Source organism: Sorex araneus, chromosome 5, assembly GCF_027595985.1.
Source record: "Sorex araneus isolate mSorAra2 chromosome 5, mSorAra2.pri, whole genome shotgun sequence".
Classification (NCBI taxonomy): Eukaryota; Metazoa; Chordata; class Mammalia; order Eulipotyphla; family Soricidae; genus Sorex; species Sorex araneus.
In genome coordinates this window covers 77,883,900-77,894,802 of record NC_073306.1, presented here as the reverse complement: position 1 = coordinate 77,894,802, position 10,903 = coordinate 77,883,900, and positions in this window count along the sequence as shown.

Here is a 10,903-nt window from a genome sequence, read left to right as displayed (position 1 = left end):
AGCCAACTTGAACCTTGGTCGGAGAGAGGGAATGAGAGTTGAGTGGGCTAGGGAGGACTGCATGCAATATATGGCATACAGCAAATTTATTATAACCCAAGCTGGTTTATATAGTCCAATTTTAGCAATGATCAGCAGGTACATAAGCCACATAAACGATATTAATCAAGCTGTGCAAGCAACTTTATTTTTGCCAGCATTACTTGTTTTTTGGCTTGTTCTTGTTTTTCAGTTCCTTATCTCAGGGCTGAGAAACAAGGAATGAAGATGTAGCCTTGGGCATGACCAAGGCGGATATTAGCCAATTCTCCCTTCAGCTGCCTCTCAAGTTCAGCTACTAGAGCATGGTGGGCATTCAGCTTTACTCTCGAGGAAGGTCGCCAGAGCATGGTGGCCCTTTAACCCCCTTTCCAGGCTGGCCGCCAGAGCATGGTGGCCCTTCAGCCGCCTATCAAGGTCTGCTGTCAGGGAGATGGTTGCTCTCAGGACAAGTTTCTCCATACCAGTCCCTATTTACAGGAACAGAGGCAGGGGGTGCCTAAACCTGTCTCCAACAATCCTATTAATCCTACTTCTTACCAATACTTACAGTTGTTCGAATAAACACAGTAAGATATAAAGATCCCAAAACTTATTTCTCTGGGCTCTAAGAGCAAGCAAGTCTTTTACCATAAATCCCAGACTAAGTCCTCAGGTTAGTTCAGCTAGTTCTTCCCCATGGGGGTCCTGTCTCTTAAGTTGTAACAGTTTGCATCAAGACCATGCATTTATGCTTTCTAGAATGCCCCATTTTGATGCCAGGGAAGCTTTCCCACTCACCCCAGGTCCATCCCAGTCCCATGGTAGGGCCTCCACTTTGGGGTGTTAGGAACTATAGCAACGGAAGCCTGAGTCAAATAATTATAACAATGCCCAGAAATAGATCTATTTCTGAGTCAATCAACTTCCAAGTATTAGGAGCATAGCATTAGTGGTCTTTCTGTGTTTAACCAAAAAACATTGCTCTATAGTAAAATATAAAAAAGTAATAGGAAATAGAAAAGCAGATACAAAAGCACAGCACTTCAAATATAAATCACTACAAATACAAAGTCCAGAATTACCAGAAATTTTTGGCTTAGAAGTAATCAAGACTGACTTGGGGAACTGAGACAATGAGAGGTAAAATACAAAGGAAAAGTTAAAGATAAACTTTAACTAAATTAAAGCAAGAGCACAATAAGCTTCTCTAGGAGGAGGAAAAGGGGAAATTCACTGATGAAGCCTAAAACACTTAGCATTAATATCCAATAGAGGAGGGGGGCGCTATGAAGTGGCACTCAGCAAGTCTAGAAGCTGATTGTAGTGATCAATAAATCAACTGAGCCAGCAGTTCAGTGGGGAGGCTCCGGCTGTGGTTCTGCTTGGGCTCTCTGTTGCTAGGGACCACCAGGGGGAGCCCTGAAGTGCTCAGGGCCCTCCAGGGACACACCGAGATGTCAGAGTACCAACTGCTACCTGTGTTGTCCCAGGTTGGCACATGCTGGGCATTCATCCTTGGTATAACTTAGTACTATCTTCTTAGATCAAAATTTTATTAGTGAGATTTTAATTACTAATTTTTGAAATCATGAAGAAAATATACACCTTAATATCTAAGGAGCCAGCATATTTTAAAAGCAAAGCTATGCCTTCAAATTAAATATTGATTTCTTTGTCATCTCCCTTATAAAGATTTTAGAAAAAAAGACACAAAGCTACATATTTTAAAAATAAGTTATTTATCTAAGATCCCATAGTTGGTCCTGTTAACTTATTATAAAAATATTCAGTAACATATCTGAGCAAACTGAAAACAGAAAAAGTGAATTTGAAATACTATACTTGAAATTTATTAAATCTAAAAATAAAAAATAATACAGAAAAGTGAACAGAGTCTTTTAATTGCTGTTTTCAGGGTTTTCTCTCTCTCTTTTATTTAAACACTGTGGTTTACATTATGAAGTTGTTCATAATACAGTTATTTCAATATTCAATGTTCCAACTCAATCCCACCATCACTGTGTCCTTCCCTTCACCATTGTCCCCAGCTTCCCACCCACACTCCAAGCCTTAGCAAGCACAAATAATGTATTTGATTATTGCTTGTTACAACAAAATGGCAAACGGAATGATCAAAAAATAGTTCATAAAATAAAACTTGTGAAATTGCTATATCTCACAATGGTGTTATTAAAGTCATTGTCTGAAGACTTACTGAGTGTTCGTTGCTAGTTGAGCCTGCTGAGTTATTGCTTTCACTTACTGCTTTTAGTAGGCTTCTATGCTACTTTCCCATTTTACTTGCTATGCTCTTGCTGAGCAGTAAGTAGTATAGAGTTTGGAGGTGTACAACTGGGACAGGTCTTTGGTTTGGAGTCTCTTGAGATTAGTTGTGAAGCTGTGCAGTTGGCCTATTTGTATGTGATGACTGGCAGGGGAGGGAAGGTGTATGTGGCTACTGAGCATTCTAGCAAAAGGTAGGGGAGGCTGCCTGCCACTCCCAGATGGCTCCAGAGTTTTCAGCCCAAAGATCAGTGTACCTGGGAGTTTCATCAGCTTGGCATCTCTTCCAAGATGAGGCCTGGCTCTTCAAATCCTGTCTGAGGGTGTGACATGGCATATGAGAAATTTATTGCCCTGGGTGTGATCTCCAGTTCTTGTACATGGCAGACCTAGGTTTGATCCGAACATCACATATGGTCCCCCGAGTACCACAAGAAGTTATAATGAAAGTTAGTGAACATCTATTTGTTATTGTACAGTGTTTGTGTACATCTCTGAACCTCTAGGGTTTGAATGTAGGTTTACTTACCTAATTCTCTATTATTATTTCTTTAAATATGATCTTTATCTCTTTCTCTTTTTCCCTTTTGGAAATCATGAATATTGTTCCTCTTATTGCAGTCTCATGATCCCTATGTTACTTCCTTTTAAAAAATTCATTTTAATTTTTGTTGGTCTTTTTGGACCTTACTACCACTCTATCTTATTGTTCATTTACCTATCCAGTTTTCAAAATAAATAACATACTAAAAATTGAATCACTTAAACTCTTCCTTTCTTGTAAGCAGTTTCTAAGATATCTTTAACAATAACAAGTTGAAGATTTAAGTTGAAAATCATCTTAAACTCCTTCACTAGCATAACTTTTGGTGATTCCTCTATTAAATTGTTTTTCTGACTCAATCTTACCAGCTTTGTTTGGGTCTAATTTTTCAGACGTTGCCTCGTAAATTTTATTTCAATATTGGTTTTCTAAATAGTATCTAGAATATTGAACATAATTGGAGGGGCAAAGTTAAAGTTGAAATTTTCAGTGAGAGAAAAAAAAGTAATAATATTCAGGACAGCTTCACTCCAGATAAAAAGAAACACAAATTTCTTGTTGAAGTTGTTCATTTCCTGTTCTATAGGATCCAAGCTCAGGGTACGTTTGGGCCAGAATAGAGAGATTTCTAAGCATCCATTAATAATATTCAAAATGACCATCCCAAAATAGACTTGCTGAGTATAACTGGGATAAGAATCCAATTAAAATTCTGATATCATCAGATGAAGATAGAACATAGAAAATCTCAAGTGGAATCAATTCTGTCAAGGCTCCAAAACTGAGTCAGGAAACCATGAAGAAGTGAAACTTGCACATTCATGTATAAACAAAGTATGAATGTTTCATCCACAAAACCACAGCCATCTTAGAACATCTCTGGTTTTTCAGCAATGTTTGAAGGAAGTTCCTACCAACTAGTAACTCCATAAACAAACATTTAGGTAAGTATTGCTCTGTTTTCTGCCACTAATCATAATTCTTCCACAACTCATGTAATAATTCTCTTTGTTCCTTTTTAAAATCCTGTGCTTGATGAAGGTCTGTAGTTTAGAAATATGACCAAATGCTCCTTTGGAGAAAACATCTTGCTCTAATTGAACTCAATTAAAGTTACAATTTATCATCTCCGTTCTTATTACACATACGCAAAAATAAAAACAAACAAAAAAAAGCACCCAAAACTGTCATGGTTACTAAAAGCAAACTTAATCTTGTTGTTATTTTTTGGGGGGGAGAGGGACTTTGTTTTTTGGGGCCACAACCAGCACTACTCTGGGCTTACTCCTAGTTCTGTTCTCAGGGATCTCTCCTGGCAGGAATGTGGGACGATCTGGGGTGCTGGGATTGAGCACAGATCAGCCACATGCAACGCAAATGCCTTGTCAAGTGGCCTATCTCTCCAGCCCCATAAAAGCAAACTTAATCAGGAAACATAATTGTATTGGTAAAGAGAAAAACTACACTTCATTTCTGGGATATGCCTCTTCATACAGAAATAAAATTCTAGTCCCATAAAAAAAATAAAACTTCTTTTTAAGTTAAAAAAAAAAGCATCACAGGCTGTAACTGCATCTCACGGTGAGTCAATAAAAATATTTTAATAAAATTAGTGTGGAGAAAAACCAATATTTCTTACAGAATATGAATGAAAGCTGGTGTCTGTACTTGGTATACAGAAATCTGGCAAGTGTTATGTCTTTACCACTTCAAGTTACAGGGATTCAGACAATGATGTTAAAAGCATAAAGTTAAAACATGGCTCCTCACTCTTTCAAACTTTACAAAATTATAAGTATTACTATTCATCAAGCCCTGTTAAAGAGGTCATGCCTAAATTTGTGTAAATAAATACATTATATGCAGTAGAGTTTAGTGAAAAGCAATACATTCATCAGATATTTTATAATTGTAGCTGCATTACCTAAAATAATCAAAAACAAAATCAAATTATTATGATGACATAATAAATCTTAAAACACAAGAAGGTCAAAGACTGGTGGGATAATTAAGCCAATAATAATCAGAGGAAGAGTTAGAGTTCAGATATCTGACTTGGTGAGATGATGTAGAGAGGAAAGGTTAAGAACTATTAGTGTGCAGACTAAGGGACTACAGTTGGAGAAGGAAGCTCTAGAAACTAAATCTGTTCTTCTGACACAGACCTGACCAGGAAAAGACAAAGGGGAAGAAAACAGCATGATGCTGTGTTAGGATGGTGTCTGTATTTCAAGGTATACCTAATAAATTTAATACAGTTTTCTTCAGTTTAAGGCCAGTTATAGTTATACACTCAGAGATTTATTCAGTACAAAATCTAAGAGTGAAGGTAAAATGTTTCCAATGGAGAGTGTGTAATGAAGTCAGATATATCACACACAAAAGAAAAATACTCATTTGCTGGAAAATGATGCATAAGATAAACAAATGGAACTGCAAGTAGTACACTCCTATAGAAAGAAATTTAGCAAAAATATACAAAAGTGTATGAGTTAAAATTTGGTCCAGTAACTTCACTTGTAAAAAATCTCTTTTTAAGAACCAATTACAACAATATGAAAATAAATATGCAGAAAGTTAGCAGGGATACTCACTACAGCAGTGTTGACATTTTTTTTTAAATTAGAAACATTGGGGTCTGAGCTATAGAATAGTGGGTAGGACTCTGACCTTACGTGTTGCATGAACGTTCCTGCAGTTGGAGGCGCTGAGATAGGAACGCGGAAGAAATGCATTGATTGGAGGACTAAGGCTTGCTCTGGCTCTTAGCAAAGACAGAGGGCCTCAGGGATCTCCTTTTATTGATCATGGCACTTCCAAAGGGCGCAATACATTGACGTCACCAAATGGCACCAAAAGATGTTACAGGGAGAACATTAAGGCAACATTATTCTCTTGGCCTCCGGAAAGAAGATACAAAACCAAAACCGAAACCTTCCTTGGGCTAAAAGCACTTGGATTTACATCCCAAAGACCAGGCTGGGCTGCCACAGGAAATCTACATGTCAATTACAAACTAGGTGGCACCTGAAATCTACATCCCAAAGACTAGGCTAGGCCAGAGACTGGAATCTACAATGTCAAGTCAGGCCTGGCTAGCACCTAAGGTCTGCATGTCAAAGACCAGCCAGGCTTGTGTTAGAAGAGGAAAACTGCCTCTGAAATTATTTCCAGAAGGCAGCCGAAAAGGGGAAAATATTCCTGTCTGCTGTACAGTGTCCCCAACACTTACATGTATCATCATTAACTACAGTAGAGGTTAAAAATTAACATAGAGTCTGATCAAGAGAAGAATGTATAAATAAAATGTCTCTACATGCAGTGATGTTACTCAGCTTTAGACAAGGAAAGCTTGTCACATGTTTTGTAGTGACCTTTAATATATTATTTGGTACATCTACACAATGGAATACTATGTAGCCACCAGGAAAAACAAAGTCATGAAATGTGCTTATAAATGAATGACATGGAGAGTATCATGATGGGTTACTTCTCTCGGAAGGGAGCATAACATGAGACCCCCATAGACATGCCACCAGACTCCGGACCAGGCCGTTTCACTCAGGGCGCCCCAGAGGGAGGGCGGGTGAGAGCACTCCCCCCACCAAGGGACCCAGCTCCAGCAGCCCCAAAACTCTGCCATGCTGCCATGCTCAAGGTCATTCCCCACATGCTCAGGCTGAACCTCACATATGAATGAACATACTTCTGGTCTGTGCCGTCGTGAAAGGCACATCACAAGACACTCCCTACACATTCTCCATAATTACCACACCATATCTGATGGGGTTCAGATAGTAGACAACAAAACATAGAGGAAAAAGAGAGAGGAGAGGAGAGGAGAGGAGAGGAGAGGAGAGGAGAGGAGAGGAGAGGAGAGGAGAGGAGAGGAGAGGAGAGGAGAGGAGAGGAGAGGAGAGGAGAGGAGAGGAGAGGAGAGGAGAGGAGAGGAGAGGAGAGGAGAGGAGAGGAGAGGAGAGGAGAGGAGAGGAGAGGAGAGGAGAGGAGAGGAGAGGAGAGGAGAGGAGAGGAGAGGAGAGGAGAGGAGAGGAGAGGAGAGGAGAGGAGAGGAGAGGAGAGGAGAGGAGAGGAGAGGAGAGGAGAGGAGAGGAGAGGAGAGGAGAGGAGAGGAGAGGAGAGGAGAGGAGAGGAGAGGAGAGGAGAGGAGAGGAGAGGAGTACGTGTTGAGGGGAGCCGAGAGGGTAAGTAGGAAAGGTGGAGGGAGGGAAACTGGGGACACTGATGATGGAAAATGTACACAAGTGAAGGGATGGGTATTGGAACATTGTATGACTGAAACCCAACCATGAACAACCTTGTAACTGTGTATGTCACACTGATTCAATTAAAAATAAATATTTTAAAACAATCTCACTGATTCAATTAAAAAAAAATTTTTTAAATAGCAATAACACCCAAGTCGTAGGTTGCTATTGGGAGGGAATGAGATAATCTACACAGGGTGCCAACACAAAAATGTAAAAAATTAAGCAAAATAAATCATTCTAAAAAGCAAAACTACTTTATACTTCCTCTTATGTGAAAAAGTAAAAATACAGAAAGAGATTGTAGAACGGTAGATGCCAAGAACTGGAGTGGCAGGGTAATAGAATGTTACTGTTGATACAGAGTTTCAGTTTTGCAAAAGGAAGATCAGTAAATACTCACTGTACAACAAATGGACATAATTAATGTTTAACGTATGTGGTCTACATGTTTCAAATTAATTACCATAATAATTTCTACATTCTTTATTATAATTTTTAAAAAGGAAAAAAGAGAGGCCAGAGAGGTAGTACAGGGGTTAAGGTACTTGCCTTGCTTATGACTAACCTGAGTTTGATCCCTGGCACCTTTTACATCCTAACTAAGCAGTCAGGGAGGATCTCTGAGCACAGAACCAGGAGTAAGCTCTGAGTACTGCTTACTGAGCACTGAGCACTCAGTAAGCTCTGAACACCCAGAAGAAAAAATAGAATAAAATATCCTTAACAAAATTTCCAGTTGAAATGGGAAAATAGTAAACTGACAAATAGACTGAAACTAAAGAGAATTTTTATATATATAAATAAAATATACTCCAAAATGAAAACAATTAACTAAAAATGGTATGTATTACTTAATCTGTATATTTAATATATAGCCAATATAATCTAGATTCTGAAGGAATTTCATAATTACTCCTAATTTTCATTAATAAGAATTTGTTGATAAGAGAAATCAAAACAATGCATGGAGAAAGAATTCACTAAATTGTTAAATAAAAATGTAAAAATTAAAATATATTTGCTATTACCAAATATGGTATTGAGTTTAATAGTATCACTGTCATCCCATTGTTCATCGATTTATTTGAGCAGGCACCAGTAACGTCTCTATTCCTCCCAGCCTTAGATTTTAGCAGTCTCTCCTTACTCGTCTTTCCCAATGATTGGAGGCTCTTTCAGGGTGAGAGGAATGAGACCTACCGTTACTGTTTTTGGCATATCAAATATGCCCCGGGTAGCTTGCCAGGCTCTTCCTGTGCTGGCAGGATACTCTAGGTAGCTTGCCAGGTTCTCCGAGAGGCATGTGTGTGTGTGTGTGTGTGTGTGTGTATATATATATATATATACATATATATATGTATATATATGTATATATGTGTGTATTACTCTATGATTTGTTGCTTACTTCTGAAATCCATCAACTATGGTGTAGTAATTATGGAAAATGGGTAGGAAGTGTCATAATGTGTCACGCCTCAAGGTCCGAAAAGCAGCTTGGAGCATGGCGGCGGTTGGTTAGTGGAGGTCAGCTACTGGGGTTGAGTCCCTTGGGGCAGGGATGGTTCTCACCCACCCTACTCCGGGGCACCCTGAGTGGAAACAGCCTGGTGCAGAGTCTGGTTTAATAGTATACATAGAAAAACTGGATAAATGGTTAAAATAATTTAAATAAGAATAAAACTTTAAGTCCATTTTTAAACCAAAATTTGCTACATTTTATATCTGTCACTGTCACTGTCATCCATGTGTAAAAGTTTTATATGTTCTCTGAGATGGAGAGACTGTTTTTATAGTCATCACTGATCTTCTAGCCCTTTCCACCCACTCCATTACTTTTTTGTTTGAGTACAATCCCATCTTATCAGATCATTCATAAATGAAAATACACTTATAGTAATTTCTGGCTCTGACCAAGCTCACACCCTTCAGCAGTTAGACACAGTAGAATGCATGCACACACTGTGATTCTACACACACACACATACATACACACACACACACACACACAACCAAAAAACCTGCAAGTTATTTTTCTGATCCACTGGTTTTGTCTCTATAGTATCTCAGACTTGGTGGCACCAGTTAGGTAAACAAATCCCTATTTCTGAGTACTCTAAAACAGAGTTCTTCACGTGAGAAACGCCATACCTGAAATCCATAGTCTCTTATGGAACTGCTATATTTGGAAACATACAAAAGATAAAATACAGAGACATATTCTAAAGTAATACTAGCATGAAATTAATTTCACCTGTTACTATATTAGAATATATAAGCAATTTAGTGGGAGCATCTTAGAGAGGGCAACTCTAAGCACACTAGAAAGTAAAGAAATATAACACCTTCATACAAAGCACTTGTCTTTCCTTGTCCAGCACTTAAAACAAGTTCCTAAAAGTATTTTTCATGCACTGGTCTGAAAACAAAGTGCACCCAGCTGACAGTACTAAATGAGCTGTTTCTTAACATCAACTTGTTTATGGGAAATGAAGAGCTGGTTCTTACTTTCAGTTTCGGTTGGCACATTCCAGACAAGTAGGGTTGGGTTGTTGAACTGACACCACAAAGCCGAGTCATGAGGAAAAGCAGAAGAGAGCCAGACACTTTTAATTTATGAGAGAGTTAATCAGACCATCATGTTTAATGAGGATAAAGGAAGAAGCATAAAATACTAGAGGGTTTAAGTTTGTTTTCATAAATACAGAGCATTGATAAACCTAATTTAGCATTTTCCTTTTGTGGAGGGAAGGAGGAAGTAAACTGGTGTTGCTCAGGGTTTGTTCCTAGATCTGCACTCAAGGATCACTCCTGGTGGTGCTCTGGGTACCATATGTGATGCGAGGGATCAATCGTACAAGGCAATCATATTACCACTGACTGTACTCTCGCTTGCCTGGCTTAATCTTTCCATTCCAGCACACTGAGACATCATATAAAGAAATCACAAATTATCTACCTGTCTGATATTTTTTGTCCAGTGTCTTGTTATTCAAATATAACTAACCTCCATTACGTTATATCTTAACCTGCACTTACTATTTTAAGAGTATGAAAATAATAATATCTGTATCACAAACTAAAGAATACATAGAATACATTTAGTTTTATTAAAAAGTCTATCTTCTCCGATCACCAACTACATTGTAGTCGAAGGCCATGTGGGGGAAGGGAGTTGCGGGCTGAATGAGGGCTAGAGACTGAGCACAGCGGCCACTCAACACCTTTATTGCAAACCACAACAGCTAATTAGAGAGAGAAAACAGAAGGGAATGCCTTGCCACAGTGGCAGGGTGGGGTGGGGGGGAGATGGGATTGGGGAGGGTGGGAGGGACACTGGGTTTACGGGTGGTGGAGAATGGGCACTGGTGAAGGGATGGGTTCCCAAACTTTGTATGAGGGAAGTATAAGCACAAAAGTGTATAAATCTGTAACTGTACCCTCACGGTGATTCTCTAATTAAAAATAAATAAATTTTAAAAAAATAAATTAATTAAAAAAAAAAAAGTCTATCTTCTCTTCTCCCTTTTATTCATTCTCCCTATTCACATACTTGTACATGCATGTGTTTTGTTATAAATATGTAGATTTTTTACTTTTTTGACTGAGTCATGTGGTGTTTTATTTCAGGTTTTTTTCTTACCCATGCAACCCATCATCTTTTTTTTTTTAAGTCCCCCAGCTTATCTCTCACCATCCTCTCTAACTCTCTTTGCCATTGGTAACCCTCATTCTATTAGCAGTTTTCACTGGATTTTTTGTTTGCTTGTTTTTGGTCTATTCCCCAATT